This window comes from Cibotium barometz, chromosome 66, assembly GCF_041138505.1.
Source record: "Cibotium barometz isolate CiBa-2024 chromosome 66, ASM4113850v1, whole genome shotgun sequence".
NCBI lineage: Eukaryota > Viridiplantae > Streptophyta > Polypodiopsida > Cyatheales > Cibotiaceae > Cibotium > Cibotium barometz.
The window spans coordinates 15534303-15546658 of record NC_141111.1 but is presented as its reverse complement, the minus strand read 5'-3'; positions in this window follow the sequence as shown (position 1 = coordinate 15546658).

The following is a 12356-nucleotide window of genomic DNA, read 5'->3' as shown; positions in this document are numbered from 1 at the left end:
TAAAGAAATTTGAGCATTATCTTCTCACTAACAAATTTGTTTTCTATGTTGACCATCAATCCTTGTTATATCTAGTAAACAAACCATGTTCCATGTGAAGGATCACAAGATGGTTGTTGATTCTTTTTGAGTTTGATTTTAAAGTGGTTGTGAGGCCTGGCAAGAAACATGTCATGGTGGATCATCTATCCCGCATACCTAATGACAAAGCACCAATCGAGGTTGATGATGACAAGTTACTAGATACTACTCTATTCAAGGTTGATGCTATTCCAGAATGGAGTGAGAAAATTGTCAACTTTTTAGCTAATGGTTTTTCTGAAAGGAAAGGAACTAAGGAAAGATTTAGCAAGAAAGTTTGCTAAAAGAGAGTGCACCTTACCAAGTTATTGTGTCGGAACTCTTTATAGACACAAGATAAGGATGACATACTAAGATGCTGCCCCTAGGGAGGATGAATACTTATACATCATCAAACAAGCACACCAAGGGGTAGCTGGTGGACACTTCGTAGGTGACATTACAACAAGAAGAAAAATACTCCAATCGGGGTATTGGTGGCCCACGCTCTTCAAGATCGTGCACTATTTGTCAAGGGATGTGACGAGTGCCAACATTGTACAAAGCCACAAAAGAAGGACATGATGCCCCTGCATCCTATCAGGGTCAACCAACCTTTTGAAAAATGGGACTTAGATTTCATTATCCCTATTAGTCCTATTGCATGTCGAACACAAGCATGCATCATCATTCTTGTCCACAGATTATGTAACCAAATGGGCTAAAGCAAGAGCTTCACAAAAAGTGGATGCCATGGTGATTGCTAAGTTTCTCTGTGAGAACACCATTACACACTTTGGATGTCCATTTTAGCTAATGAGAGATCAAGGCATCAATGATGTAATAAAAAATCTCACTAACACATTCATGATCGCTCACCCAGTAAGTCAACACCATATTACCCATAGGAAAATGGCCAAGTAGAGAGCACCAACAAGGTTCTTATTTCAGTACTCACAAAGACTATTGAAGCTTGATGCATTGACTCGGAGTCTAAGCTGACAGCAGCTTTATGGGCCTACCACACACATCATACAAAGTTGCAATTGGTTGCATGCCTTTTAAGATGGTGTATGGGCTTGAGGCATTAATGCCTTAGGAGTTCATTATCCCTAGCTTAAGGGTAGTTGTAAGTGAAATGCTTGATGGTAATGAATTGGCTGATCAGTTATTTATTTTGGAAAAACTCACCAAGGAGAGACAAATTTTAGTGCAAAACATGCTGACAGAAAAGGACCAAAGAACTTAGAAGTGGTTTGACCGAAATCTCAAGGATAAGGGGATCAAGATAGGAGACCTTGTACTTATGTATGGGGTCCGCAATGAAAAGAAAAGGCTTAAATATACTAAAAAGAGACCATTTAGCATTTGTGAAGTTACTCCATAAAGTACTATACATGTGGAGACTCTTGTGACGAAGTTGAAACTATTGGTTTCCTTAATGGCTGAACAAGAAGAAATATAAGAAGGTCTCAGAAAAGTAAATAGACGACTTTTTCAAAGATAATCCACTCAATCCACAGGACATCCAGGCATGAGGCTAGTATATCACACAGAGGGTACTCAGCCATTTATAAGACTTTGTAGGAAAAGATGGAGGATTCTAGTATGAAAGGATCGTTATTGCCAAATCCTTCTTTGGTTAAAAAAATGTGTAATCAAGTAAAAGAAGAGGTATTGCAAGGACTAGGAACCCCATTTCATATTGAAGACACCTATGCTGTACCAAACAAGAGATGTGGTCTATAATAGATATAATAATATTTTCTACGACTTGGAGGCCTTACAATCATATGTTGTTCAGTTGTTTGAAGTTACTCCTGATGAAGAATGTGATGGTGTCCTCAAATTTGTGCTAAAGCTTGATGAGTGTCAAATTGTGAAGGAGAGAAAGTTAGAAAGGGTTACCACACACTGATGGGCACTTGATACATCTATTCTAAAAGATGATCCTAGATGGTTTAGTGTTCAATCTGAAAATAATATATTGTCGTTGGGACGTTTGAATAAAATTTATTAGACTTGGATATGTTTGTGAAAAAAGAATTACATATAAAAAACACTAATGGGTGTTGCATTCCTATGTTTCTTATGTATTGCAGGTAGAATAAGAGAACTTTGATGTTCTACATTGGGTCTTTCATAAGACATCGATACCCAAGATCATCTCAGGAGCAGAGAAATGGTAAAATCTTGGATGTGGAAGGCATGGGACAATATAAGGTGGAGTGGCATATGACGGGTGATCTTAAAACTCTAAAATGTATGCACAATGTGTCAAAGGGTGCCAATTCAAAAAGTCCCTGCTTATATTGCAAGTGCAGTACTACAAAGGTGTTTGATAAGAGGTATTGGAAGAAGGCACCGGATTGAAAGACCCAAACTTCAAGCCAATTCTCGATATTCCATTGTCAAGTGTCCACATTTGTACAATGCATGCTCTTTGCAGAATCATTGAAAAACTCTTGTTTTTATACATATGTTTTGCATGGACTCTACAACCCAATACAGCAAAGGTTACATCCATCAAAGCACTATCAGACATTGGTTTGCATGGTGGACATGCAAAACTTAAACAAGATGAAAAAAGGTCTAAGGATGGGAAGAATGTACTTAAGAAACCCTCCATCAAGGGTGTTAAAGCAAGAAGGTTTCTATTTGAACCAACACCAGAAGGTCGTAGAAGAAGATAATCAATGCAGATCGGTGCAGATCGTAAAATACAACAGATGGAAGTGCATTCACAATATGCAGTAGTAGACCATGCAGACAATGGTCAAGCAAGAACACGGAAAGCCAAGGTGTGGAAATCTCTAGACACTATGTTTAAGTTTTGTGACAAGAAAGTGTGGACGAAGGAGGACCATGAGATATTTCAAACAGTGCTAGATGAGTTCAAGAGATCAATGATTGATGCATGGACGGATCAACACATCACCCACTATATGGTATTAGATTGATTATGCATTGAACTAGTTTTTATACTATATATTAAAAAATATACTAATTAATATATTCTTTTATTCTCTTGAAGCATATTATATACCATCATACCCCTTGGTTTGCAAAGAAGTATGGTAGTTTATCAATATGGTCAACCTAGGGAATGGAGAAAACACATTATCAAGCACGCTCCGGGTATTTCAATCATACAAGACATGGTGGAGGAGCAAAAAAAGCTAACAGTTTAAAGGAATTACATCAGTGGACATATAGGAAGCTTGTACACAAAGCCAAAAAGAAGCAGCAGTTCAAAGCATCCCAAATTAATCAAGGTAGTAAAACTCGTGAATAAAGAAAGAAAACAAGATATATGGAGGAGATCTAATGCAAGTATTAAGCATGCAGAATGGCGAGTAACAAAACAAAGAAATGGGAAGATTTGGATACCCATAGATCCATGATTAACATTTCAAATTCAGAGAGAATATTATTACAAGAGATAGGAATATACTACTACTCCTTAACCTGCTCACTAACATCCTTGGGTGCATGAAGCCTTGCCCTTTTTGAAATGATCATATGCAAAACTGTCATGAAATAACACGAGAGAGAATATTATTACAAGAGATAGGAATATACTACTACTCCTTAACCTGCTCACTAACATCCTTGGGTGCATGAAGCCTTGCCCTTTTTGAAGATGGCTCTGCAACATCTTGTAACTGGCAAACTGGAGGAACCCTCGGTTTTGTGAATCTCAGAAGCTCCCTTTTGCATAATCACTTAGCATATTGGGATCCTTAATCCCACATGCCAATCCATAAGCAATATAGGCTAAGTAATATTTACTCCTTAGTGCATAGACTCCAGGGCCCTACCCAAAGATTTGCAATGCTAACTGCTTCTCCAAAAGCATGACTTTGTCTGCATTCCACCTGACGGGATATGCCCCAAGGTATCTGGATAATGTCTTGATTGCAAAAAACAAAGGAAATTCTGCATTGTCTTTCGAGAATTTATTGTGGAATATAATGAATTGTGGAAACTTCAATTGGTTTATGTACTCTCCCAGTGCTGAGTCCATTCCGAGTCCTCCCACATGTTTGCCTACTCCGCGACCAAGAAACTCATCCTCAAACACAACCAACTGCAAAACAATATTGTCGATGAGCCAACACAACAAATAGAATAAGCTACTCAGCACGATAAAAAGTAATTAACAACAAGTAAACACACCTTTTGATTTTCATCATTAACAAGTAAATCATTTGTCCATATATTGATTGTTGAGTTAGTGTCTTGGACCGTCGATGAGGACGCCCCTTCCCTTCCCATGTGCGAAATATTAAGTCTTTTGCTGAATAGCTTGAAATTCCCCTTCAGTGGGAAGGTTAGATTCATAGTTTTTTGCATCCTTGTACATCATGGATAATGTGTCGGCAGAATGGAACTCACTGTCCTTGACATTTGAATCCAATAATAGATACTTATCCAAATATGGATCCACAAAATCTTCATTTTCCTCAAGATTTTGTGTAATGATGGCCAGACACTACTAGTCTTCCCTTATGTCAAAGATAGCTTGAATATCTGTAATTAACAAATATTTTTTGTTACCAATAGGAAATGTGGGGAGTAGTGGGGTTGGAATGTCCCTTGCTTCCTCTATCATAGAGGCCTGCTTGTCACACTTGTAATAACCACTAAGGTGTCTTCTCTTCTAAGCACATCAATATCCAGCTGCTCACTTAAGTCCCTCTCTACAGCCAAGTTTATCTCCTCCACAATCTCTTGAACTTCATCTTATGCTTTTGGAGGTTTCTCTGGCTTCTCCTCAATTTTTTCATTTGCAACTTCTTCATCCTCAAGCAGCACATGCAGGTAGCAGATAAATCCATAGTGGTAAGCAACGAGACGACACTTGTGATTGTGAATGGGGCACTTATTGTGTGTCTCTTCTTATCATCTGGCACCTTTAAAACATCCCTGTTTAACTTTTGTCTCAGGGTTGTTGAAGGCATGATATCATTCACATGCACGTACTAGACGCCGTCAAAAATGAGTGTACCACTCAAAGTGGTCTGCTGAAATTGATGCCCTTTCTCCTCAAGATACGAACGAGCAGAAACGATCATGTCTTCGATGGAGAAATTGAAATTAAACATGCATGAGATTTCAGGATGGCGATGATGCTATCGAACTTTATACAGGAAATCGAACAACTTTTCATCTGGGGTTTCTTGAAGGCCATCATCAGACTCAACCTCAATCCCGAAAGGTTTCATCTACAAGCCAGGAAAATATGTCAGGACGATGAAAGTTCTGTGTAAGATAATAAAGGATTAGCCAAGATTAGTATAAGGCGATAAGGGTTGGAGTAATCTCATCGACATCTCTAGTCACATTGTAGTAATTTCATGAAATATTAGTGAGAAAATGAAATTGCAAGGAAAAATGTGCCAAAATCATTGAAACACGATACGTGTAGGAGAATTCCCAACAAGGAGTCCTCTCTTCACGTTATAGTGATTTGATTTAATATTTCAAAGGCAATGACGATTGTAAGAAAAATCACTACAAGAACAACAGTATGTAGGACAAATCACTATAACGCGATATGGGTGGGAGAGTTCTCACCGACTCCTCTCTTCATGCTTTAGTAATTTGATCAATTATTTGTAGTAAGGAAAAAATTAATTTCTTAAAAATCTAAACAATGAAATCTTTGAAAAAGTAAAAAAAGAACAACAGTAGGACAAATCACTATAGCGCGATATGCTTGAGAGAGCTCGCACCAAGACGTCTTCTCGTGTTGTAGTGCTTTCAAGAAATTTATGCAAGCAAATTACCATTGTGGGCAAAATCACTACAACGCGAGATCCCTCTTTGCGTTGTAGTGATTTGATGAAATATTTGGGAGAAATAAATTAAATTCTTAAAAATCTAAAAGCAGCAATCTTTGATGGAATATTTATAAAACAATTATACAACTTCGGCCAAATTGAAACACGAAAATATTTGAAAACATACCATAAAATTCACTAGGAGAGTAAGAAGCAACCAACGAAGTTGACTGTAGGAGAGCAAGAAGCAGGATGAAGGTGATGATTACGAGAAAAATTGCACGAGAGCAAGAAGCAACAAATAATGAATGTTGGTCACCTTTATCCACAAAAACTAACGGTCTGTACATGTGGCAGACATGCATGATGGCACACCACGTGCTCTGCACACATATGATGACACGTGTCAAAATTTCATTGATTATAATCATGAGTACGGCCCCACGTCCTCCTTGGCACGTGTGGACATGCTCTTTCGCACGTGTGTCGTGCTTGTCCTCGGTAAATGTGGTACTCATCCTCGTCGGTAAATGTCAAGTGTCCTTGTCTTTTGCTGTCGTTTCATTCTACCTCCTTCAGTTGTGTGTATTCCTCTGCCGTGCCTCATGTACGCCATCTCTACGATTTATCATCCATCACTTCAACATCTTCCCTGCGTAATTCTTTGTTTGGTAAGCAATCACTCCTGGTCTTAAATGTTATATTCAATCATATATATAATGTTTTACCTACGTTCATTAGATATTGGGTCAAACGAAAGAAGGCAATGTCTGACAAGTCACACGACGTGACGAAGAATGAATTATGATTTTTTTTGATGTAGCCATATCGCATTATAGTGTTTTGGACATACTTTTTGGTCCTATACATTGTTTTGTGTCGTGTATGTTATCTATTACTTATTTCCATGACCTACTTTGTGAAATGAAATGCTCTGTGCAAGAAATCACTACAGCGCATTGAGGGTATGACGATTAGGTCTGTCGTGATGTAGTGATTTGGACCTATTTTATCGTCATAGGTGTTGTTAGGTGTATTGTTAGGTGTATTGTTAGGTCTGATATGCCTCTATGGTGATGTAGTGATTTGGACCTTTTTTTATCGTCATAGGTGTTGTTAGGTGTATTGTTCTTGTGTTATTTTGTCAAAGGAAAGGGTCTCTTTGAGAAATCAATACAACGCGAGGAGTTGATGTAGATTTTGTCTGAAGTACCCATATCACATTGTAGTGATTTGAAGCTAATTCGTTATCCAAGTTAACTTTTTCAGTAGTTTTTTTATTATTCGTGTATATATTATAGATTCCCTTCTTTCCTCGGTTCTTACTGCACAACATACTTCATTGGTTGATGTATGTCCGTGGTTTAGTTGGATAAATTTCCATGTAGCTCAAATAATCCTAATGGCATACAATGAAGAGTAAGTGACATGCAATCTCATTTATAGTCTTAGTATTGTGACCTATATTTACTATATATTTTTGATGTTACTTCTGATACTCCTAATTGCATGTTGTAGTTCGCACTAGAGTTTGATCCTTTACGATATGGAATCCAAGACTTGTTACTTGGCCAATTCAGGTGAAGAATTCCATGGCACCATGAGACAGTAAGTCCATACATTCAGTATTTATATATCGTAATGAGTTGGAGAGAGAGAGAGAGAGAGAGAGAGAGAGAGAGAGAGAGAGAGAGAGAGAGAGAGAGAGAGAGAGAGAGAGAGAAGGAGAAGTAGTTAGAGAACTTTCAGTATTGACAACAGTATTGTTTCGTGCAAATCGGTTAGAAAGCTAATAACTGCTCTCGAGGCCATAATCCAGGACACACTACTAGAACACACAAGGACTATGAGATGCAGAGTCCCGTAGCAACGGGATGGCCATAGTTGCGGTTGGAGGGTGTGCTACAACACAAAGTTGCTGCTACATTTAGTTCTCTCATTACCCATAGAAAATGTAAGCATGCTCCTTTTTTTTAATGATATGTCACTTTCCTTCCTCATTCTTTGACAGCACATGTCTATTTTTTTAGCTTTTTGTAGAATCCGTGATTATCAGAATAGTCCGATGTGGATTTAGGGCTATTCAGGGAAGAGGCCATTGAGCATATTATTGTCAACATTCATAGCATGCCACCTAATATCCCTGTTGCGTTTGTGCCCCCTCCACCACCACGGCCGCGACCAAGACCACTGCCACGGCAGTACCCCCGAGTCGAGAGGTTTGTTGTCGAGCTTCCAGAATCTAATGAATCTGAAGACGTCAATTTGGAAGCTTCAACCTCGCAACAACAGCAAGCTTCAGTTCCAGAAGAGCAACCACCCCAAGAGCGTCCGGAAGAGCAACTACCCTAAGAGCATCCCGAAGAGCATCTACCCGAAGAGCATCCCAAAGAGCAACCAACCCAAGAGCGTCCCGAGGAGCAAGCACCCCCTCAACGACAAGCCTCACCACCCCAACAACAAGAATCATCCCACACACAATAGCACGCTTCGTAGGAAAAAATGAGAACATGCTATCAATGTTTTAAACATCCAATAAGAAAATGTAGAATATTTGTCTTAGTTTCTATTGCTCTAAGAAATACAAAATGTTGTCATGATTGATGTAGCTATATTCTGTCAAAAATACATTTATCTCCATTTATCTCTATGTGATGGTCGTTTGCACCATGAAAACTTGCTTCCTTGGTCCTTTCTTTTCTCCTTGGTACCTATTTCCAAAAATCAAAGTAATGTATAGAAGTAATAATGATTATGGCATAGTTTTGGAATGAATACTTTTTCGAGGTTAGATTGAATAACATACCTTATGGCCGTTGCACTTGAACACATAATCATCAGGCGCTTGTAGGTCATCCTCATTTGCCAAGTCTGTTCTCACTTGACGCAGTGAGATTTTTGACCTTATATGAGTACTATCAAGAGCTCATGTTCAAACCATACCTCTGATAACATCAATCAATTTTTGACCTTATATTGAGTACTATCAAGAGCTCATGTTCAAACCATACCTCTGATAACATCAATAGATTTTCAATGTCATCCTCCAAGTCCTGATCAATTGCTACAAGTTTTTCATTGACATAATGCCATCTCATATAATGAAAGGCCAAAATAAAATTCTGGGAGCCAATCATATATTTACAGACAATAGATTTCCTATGGATTTTGCAGGTAACCTATTTAATTCTTTCACATCCCAATTTTGACCTAAGGAATCCAAACATTTCTCTGATTTATAGATAAACATTGACAATGTTTTTTTGACCTCCTCGTCATAAAAGAAGTCGACAAAAACATGCAATGGCATAAAGACCGATTTTCACCTGACGATTTGCTACATTTGGTCTTATACACCTTTGCACGTCTTAGTATATCTTTAATCTAAAGCACTCACTTGTTTCTGCTGTTGGTATGGGCCATTCTGGACTATCGAATGAAGGCAGTGGTAATGCTTTTGAAGATCCATAACTTGTAACACTATGAGGTGCCATGTAAAATTCATTATAAAAGAAAACTCCTCTCTCTGCAAAAGACCTGCTGGATGTTTCTTTGTATAGCTGCTCACCAATAGATGCATGAAAAACATCAAAGATTCCCACAATACTATCTATAGGCTGCCAGTCAACCAAGTTTGAAGGATATATATCTAATAAAAGAGAAGCATAAGTATATATCTAATACAAGAGAAGCATAAGTATAGAAATGAAACACATTACATAAACATAATGTAAAAACATTTACTTACAATTTGGTCTATGGAGTGGGATTCCATCAGGCAAATGTTGCAGACGCGGTTCTAAGTGCATGTAGGCATGTTGTATAAGGACTTCCTTAATGCTCCTACCTGTGTTAGAGAGTTTGAAGTCTTGAACTCTGCCTTTGTAAGTGTCAATGAACTCATTCTTTGTTTTTTTTCGCTTCCTAGTCTGCAACATAATCCAACTACCAAACAATAGAGATTGTGGTAGGAATCCACCTTTGATTATCCATATCAAAACTGTTGTATACTATAATAGCTCTAGTAGAGGAGCAGGGACACCTAGGACGTCTGGTTTCCATAAATAGAAAATAAAAGCAGATGGAAGAAGATGGAAGAAGATGAGATGGCAGAAGAGATAACCTCCAAAACATGCAAAAATTTTAGAGGGAAATCCATTCATTAAATGACGTAGGAACTTCAAAGAGAACATCTCAAATTTTTAGAGGAAAAAATCACTTTTATTAAATGAGCTGAACGAGGAAAATTTTTAGATTGAAAACCATTCATTAAATGAGCTGAGATTTATTAAATGAGCTGACAACACTCTATTTTTCATATATATTAAAGAAATGACATTGTAAAGTGTGGTCAAATGCATTTCGTATTTCTTTAATAACAATATATTCATATAAAGAATATATGAAAAATGTCTAATTATCTAAAGTTCCGTTATTACGGTGGCTCTCTTCCTATATTGGTCGAAAGCCTTTCTCTCTCTAGAGAAAAAAGGCCCAAAGTTGAGTCCAAAATTTGCCTAATGGTGCGTCACACATATAATCTATGCAAGCAGATATTACATAAACCAGCAGATATCCCAATGTGGCCAATAGCGTTGGGCAGCACTTTATCTACTAGGGAAGCAATAGGTCTAGTGAGGGCACTTTATCTACTAGGGAAGCAATAGGTCTAGTGAGGGCACGCTTTGACATTGGCATGAATTTGGAAGAGTTGAAGAGACTAGACAAAAGCAAGATACAATCACATGCCACACAAACCAATGTTGAAGAGGGTACTGTGGTGGTAGGAAACAACCTTATCGCATAGGTATTTCAAATGCAACATATGAACAAAAACAAGCAACACTGGAGTTGAAGGCAAGAGTTGTCCGCCAACATGTGTACAAAGAAGGTGCTAAAGAACTCTTATGTCTGCCAGATGAGGAGAAACAGGGTCCACCTTTTAATGTATTCATCCAAGGACAACCATCATATTCTTACCCCAAGTTTGTGGAAAGAACAAGTAACAAGAAGAAGTATCTACCATGCAATCATATATACTATGTCTTTTTTATGGTTCTTGTGGGCAAGATGTAAACAATGGCATGCACATCCACCAGCCTAGAATAGCTTAACATATCTTGAAAGACATGCTTACGAAGGATGTGAGATCTGTTAATTAATGATTGTGACTTTTTTCTCCATGTTGTATACAGTCTTTGCCAAGTTATGTTCCACATGTACAGAGCTTTGCCAAGTTATGTTCCATAAGTCTAATTATGTTCTACATATTTATAGATTACTATCGTCAAATCTTGGGCATATTCATAGATTTTTTAATTTTCCTATCATCCAGTAAAAGTACATTTTTTCTCCCCATAGATTTTTTAACCTTCCTATCATCAACCAGCCAGTAAAAGTACATTTTTTAACCTTCCTATCATCAACCAGCCAGTAAAAGTACATTTTTTCTCCCCATAGACCACACCCAAAAAAATGATGCTCGCTGCTCTCACTTGTGCTCGCTCCCTAGCACTATGCAAGTATCAACTCCATCACTCATCTATAAGGGTGAACCCATAAGCTCCATCGAGTCTTCAGAAGGAATGGTTACAAAAAAAACTACATATAAAGTAGGAAGGGGAGACTTATGCTAATATCATTACTTTTACCCTCCACTTTTTTCTCCCCAACAAAGTTCATGTCCATATCAAGAGGGTTCCTGTTGGAAAAAAGCTAACCCATGACAATAACTTGAACCAATAGTGTATAGCAATATAGCAACCATACACATACTAAAAATCCTACTAACCATACAATTTTTTAAAAAAAATAAAAGAAAAAAAGATGATGATAAGGAGCACATATCAAATAGAAGAATGAAGTACGACTCTGCTGTGACTATAAGCCATAAGCATGGACTTTTTGTGGACCGACACGAGTGACCCTATCTTGGACCCGAATTGCCAAGAATGGTACTATCAAGTGTAGCTAAGTATTCCTCCTTTCCAAACCCACTCATGTTATTTCCATGCACCACTAGGAGAGAGATGTTATGGAACCACCTTTGTGGACCTGTTCTACCTATAGTTCCATCCCCTTGCACCATGCCTTACCCATAGGCATCGCACATGTTGTATACAGCGTCCTACTTATGTTGGCAATGTAGAAATTATTTTAGGCACTATGGGATAGGACTATCATAGTCTATGGTAGGAGAGACACCACAACAATACGATCACGTGAATGTAGGTTACCCAATGGGAGGACCCTAGCAAGATAGAACTGCATAGGAATAGCTTGTAAAGCAGTGGAGGAGGGCAAGAACTTATGGACTTACACCATCAATTATGACATATATGTTTCCACTTCCTTGTCCCTTCTTAGGTATGGTGAGTGATTTCCTAGATAGCTTAGTTCATGGGTAGCTACTTAGCTAACTTACCTATAGTATCCATGCCATATCACCAATGAGGATGCACTCAAACGATTACCTTGTAGAACAGAGGACACATATATATATGGAGCACA